We start from the raw sequence: 5694 nt of genomic DNA on the forward strand, positions 1-5694 counted from the left end.
TGGCTGCGCCGGCCGCTCGTCTCTGCCTGCCGCCAGTGGGGAGCTGCGAGGGGTGGGTGACGTCAGGCCCTTCAGTTGGCTGGGGGGAGGTGTTGCCGCGCTCTGCTGGTCTCGGGGAGGTGACTCATCCTACAACGGATTGGTTGAGAGGCTGCGGTGGGCGGGCTCTCCACGCGTCGCGCGCTGGGTTTGGCGAGCGTGGAGACAGCTACCCCGAGGAAGCTGGGGGGCGCGGAGCACTCACGTGTCTGGTGGCGGGCGAGGGGCTTGGTGTCTCCTCTGTGACCTTTGACCTATAACCTTTTACTCCTTGCATTCCAGCTGGCTCCTTCCCCCCTTGACCCAGGGCCTGGGCAGGCCCCCCGCAGGGAGGGGCCCTGGGAGCACGTGTTCCCTTGCCCTTGGCTGGGGCACGGCCAGGGAGGGCCCCGCACACCACAGCTCTGGAGCCCTGCGCAGGGCGGAGCAGAGCCCCGCCAATGCAGGATCGGTCACGTCCGCATGACACAGGCAGGACCCAGCCACTCACGGAAGGGGCCGTGGCCCCATGGCCATCAGCAGGGAGCACGGGGCAAGGTAGCGGCTGGCTGCAGCGGTAGGAGAAGTGCAATGAAAGACAGGGCACAAAGGGGGTGTTGCCCAGTTTCTGTCTGGTGCTGAGCGCCCACCAGGAGAGGGACAGCCAGCTGTGCGTGGGGGGAAGGAGGCGGGGGAGGTATGGACAGCCGGGAGCCGATGCTGTGGGCTGACAGAGCCCGTTCTCAGCCCAGATCCGTCCCTGCGATACTGGATGTGTTCCTCTCCCCTCCTGGGCGGGCTGTGGTTGCAGAGCAGGCAGAGTCCAGGTAAGGTCAGACCTGCCCATCCAGCCACAGGTTGCTGCTGGGTGCTCAGCCAGGCAATGCTCCCGTGGTGCTCCAGCTCTTAAGCCTTAAGGCCCTTGTTGGATGATACTGGCTCCTACGCTTCATCTGTTTTTTGAGTAGAGAAAAATACTAGAACAGTTCTTTTGTTGCAAGGAGCTCAGAAAGGCCACAGTGGATTACTGTTTGAAATCTCTAGGTTTATGTTGCAAATCATGTCTCCCCTTAACAGGGTTAACATTTTGTGGTACCATAGCACCCTGCCTGAGAATCACTGCTGTACTTGCTGTCAATGTGGCATTGAGGATTGAGGATCCTTTTTAATTCGTATCAAGCCTGGAGACTCCTGAGATGCTGCTTATGAGAGCCTCTGTGCTGGAAGCTGTCCTCTTTGCTGCCTATTTGTTGCTGCTAAGTTTGGGTTGATCTGATGGCCTCCCATCTCCACATTCCTTTAATTCCTTTAGAAACAAATCAAGCCAATTCTCTTTCCTGACTCCTCCTGCCAGTGACAGATTTTCTCTTCTCTTTCTTTAGGAACCAATTTCCCACTGTTCTCTTCACTGCGATCCAACTTGTACTGATTAGGATTGGCATTTATCTCTGTTATCCAATCTACCTCCACCTGGAAGGAATGGAAAAGTCCAAGGTGGTGGATGGACCCAAGTCGTTTCATAGGAAGGATGGGACTGTCAAGTTAAACAGTTGAGCCCTACTGAACTTTTCAAACACATGAAACCAAGTCAATGGTTCTCAGTCTTTTTAGATGCAGATCATCTGGTTAGACTCAAGAGATCCTGTGGAAGATGCCAGCTCTTAATTTTTACTCATTTTTTATGACTACATAAGAGCCATTTTTCTCTTGCCAGGAGCTCAGAAAGGCTACAACAGGTCAAACTGAAATCCAAAGTGTTAAAAACATTCTGAAGTCTCTGGGTTTCTTTCTCTTCTAACACTGTATGGCACCAGTCTGCATCACCCTGGCTGAGAATCGTTAAACTAAGTAAATCCCTGAACTTCAACCCTACCAGACATTACTAAAAACCCAGCCATAGCTAAAACTTTAATTAAACAGACTTACATTTTGAAACATCTCTACAATAATTGATTATGAATAATCAACAGGGACATTAAGAAATGGCTGAAATCAGGTTATTTTATTTTTTAAATTAAAACACAGCATTCTCTGTTAAGGCTATCATAAGATTCTTTTACTACAACTATTAAAAAGCACTGATGTGGCAATATGAATATTTTCCTCTAACAAAACTTCTTGCACCCAAGGGTCATTTGATTTAACTTCCCCTTGTTGGCCATCTCCACACAAAACGCTGACTGCACAATAGCCTGATGCTACTTTTCAGTAGCATCGCATGGCAAAAGTCGTGATGTGATGCTACTGTGCAGTAGTGTCACAAAGGCATTCACTGGCACTACTGCACAGTAACTCTGGTTACTGTGCATTTTAGTACTTGTTTATACAAGCACTAAATAAACGCTCAGTAAGTACCGCACAGTATCGTCTTGTGTAGATGCGGTCATTGGAGTTCAGAAGACATGCTGTTTTGTTTCTTGGGCTTGGCTCCTTTTTGATTGTAGGAGAGAACTGTGCTACCTTCCAAACTCACCCAATTATGACACCAGCACAAGCAGTGTTGGTGTCATAATTGTTGGTGGTGCATATTTTCTTCACATGACACTTTCCTTCCTTATATGCCTTAAGCAGTGAAATGAACCAAGTTAAAATTAAGTGCTGATGTTGACCTCTTAGATACCAATTGCAATGACTAGGGCAATTAAAAATACAGATCCTAGTCTCAGGCTCTCTGCAACTCAAGCAGACGTCACTGCATTGGTTACACCTGGGTCATATATTCATGATTTCCCTCTTCTCTCTCCCTCCCTCCCCACTCAAAATTACCACAATCTGGAACAGCCCTTTAAAATGAAAAGACAACAAACCAGAGGCTTGGCTGAGCTATCTGTTTAGTGCTTCATTGATAATAGAGGGTAGGACAGAGTTTAATGCTAAACAGCCTTGGATCAGCGGGGGATTAGCGTGCTGGAGATGCTTAGAAATGATAGAGTTCTAGTCTTCTCTCTGCCAGGCTGCAAATCAGGACATGAAACAGAGAGAGCAATGGCTGCATTGATAGATTTGGCCATTGACAAGAGCCAGATTTTAAAATTGGTCAGGATTCCCCCCCCCCATTTTTGATCAGATAATGACAGCTGGTTAGAACCTACACTATTTATGAAGCTGAGCATTTTTAGGAAAATACTCCTGAAATTAACTAAAGGTACTAGCATTTTCAAAACACTATTTTTTTCAAGTTGAAATGACTTGCTTTGAAATTTTAGTTTTAAAGTAAAAGGGAAAGGTACAACTCTAAATGAACGGCTTCAGCAGACTTGAACCAAACTTGGGATTTTCTTCTTTAGTTCAAATAAAGTTTGAGATCATCTCTTCACCCTAAATTAAAGGTTCAAATATGTTTATATGACAACTCTATGCCTTGGCGAGTCACCCACTGCTGGACTTCCTGTGGCAGTTGAGATCCTGATGTTCTGCCTAACTAGTGTTTTGAGTTGTTCCTCTCAGGTTGTACAGGAAGAGGTAAAGATGAGCTGTGAGCTGCTCTTTTGCTTCTAGGGTTGTCACTTGCTGAGTTCCACAGGAATCCATCCACTTACACTCCTGTTACAGGGCTATGCAGCTGATGCTAAATGGCAGTGACATGCAAACACCAAACCTGCTTTACAACAGCTTCTCCTTGAAAAATGCAGCTGCATGGTAGAAAGAGCACACTGAAGAACTTGTCACCTCTAATCATTCCCCCCCCCCCCGAGGAAGTCTGCTCTTGGGTTTCTAAAATTGTTCATTGCCTACTTATGCACTTGGATTCTTTGTGGTGCCTGGACAAAGAACCCTGTGCTGTGTAAAAGCCCATGTCTATCTATAGTTAGCCAGGGGACTATATTCAACTTGCATCAGTTTCTGATTTGAGCACAGATACCTTTGTGATTTAAGATAGTGACCACATGGTTAAGAATGAAAGTATGGGATCTGTGGGGGGGAAGGGGAAATCAGAAAAGAAACAAAACCCAGCACTCCAAATGGTTTAAAACAAAACAGCCTCTTGCACAATTGGGAAGAATGCTAGGACCACTTTACTGTAGCACTCTGATTGCCTGCTATTCTGATATGTGAACAAATTCGTGCAAATAGTTGTGTAGCTAAGGCTGATCTTATTTGGTCTGCAACTGACACAATAGATGATGATGACCCTGAATGCCAAAATTATGAACGCTGTCACTTCTCAGGCTGCTTTGTGGATTAAATTAAGCTTGTGGTGGGTTTTAGTTAGAAATGTCATAAAGCAACCCTTTCTCTCTAGCAGTGGCAGGAGGAAGAGATAGGAGCAAGTCTGAATGGCCCTGTGAAGCAGAACTTGGTTTGTCAGCACTTGGATAGGAGACTCCAGAAGGGGAAACTAACTGCCTGCTACTTGATAGCAATGCTGACAATTGGCTACATCACATGTGGCCAACCTGTAGCATGGGTGCCACAAGTGGCACAGACAGCTTCTCTGTGTGGCATACAGCAGGTAAGGGGGGGGACAGGTAGCACACTGGTAGATAGAGCAAGAAACAAAGCAAAACAGCGAATCAGGCAGGGAGCACCAGAAAGGAAGCAGAAAGCAGAGCAAATTAGGTAGGGGAATGGAAACAGAGTGGCACTTGGGAAGGGTGTGGGGTTAATTTGTGGCATGCTTGCCAGAAAGGTTGGCCAGCACTAAGCTACATATTCTTTCCTTGAAGTCAGTAGCACATTTTCAATCTCACGTCAGTATCATGTTTTTAGTAAGGCCGCACAATTAAGCACTGGGCTTATTCAGTTTCCCAATCCCTTTCCTAAGAGCTGGAAAGTTATGAGGATGGTGGATGCAAAGGGCACCTACACAGGTGCCAGATGCCTGCTCTAATGCACGTTCATTAGCATGCATCAGAGCAGACTCAATTAAGTCTGGTGGAGCATGTTAATTAGCATGCTCCAGCAGCCTTGGTGTCACGTGTATTCAGCATCCCTGTGCTTCAAAACGGTGGTGGTGGTGCTTTAACTAAAGCTGGTCAAACGAGTTTTAGTTGACGTGCCCCCACTGTCATTTTGAATCCCAGGATGCTGAATACATGAGATACTGTGGGCACCTTAGAGCTGCTCCTGATAACTGCTCTAATTAAAGGCTCCCCCCCTACACACCCCAGGGCACAGTAAAGATACCCAAAGTCTCTAACCTTGGGTCTTTGCATTCTATCCACTTGATTTGCACTGGCAGCTGGAGAGTTCATCTTTCCAGCCTATTCCAGCTTTGGGTAGTGGGTATTCAGGTAAAAGGAGCAAGCTACAGTAATTCCTTTTTACAGGCCAGTCCAACATCCTCACTCTCATAAACCAGAGGGTGTCACTCAGTAATTCTGGCATTACGTTCAAAGATTTTGCTCAAGCTAATACCTACATTTAAGAAAGCATCCCATCATCCTTCAGGACTGCAGAGACAAAGAATCCACAACACAAATGGTTCCAAACATTGATTGTCTGCAGCACTAACACATTTTTATTTTCAGCCTCAATTTGCCCCACTCCAACTTCAGCCATTGGAGCCCACTGTTTTCACACACCACCTCAGAGAGCCCCCCCATCCAAGTCATCACCCTTTACAAATATAGCAGCAAGAGATCCTTCTTATGAGCACACAAGGCCATTAATTCAATGAAAAGAGCTCCCAGCACCCAGGATCACTGAGCAGAAGGAAATCACTTTACTCTCCCA

The sequence above is a fragment of the Crocodylus porosus genome, unplaced genomic scaffold, assembly GCF_001723895.1.
Source record: "Crocodylus porosus isolate Cpor-Errol unplaced genomic scaffold, CroPor_comp1, whole genome shotgun sequence".
In the NCBI taxonomy this organism is placed as follows: domain Eukaryota; kingdom Metazoa; phylum Chordata; order Crocodylia; family Crocodylidae; genus Crocodylus; species Crocodylus porosus.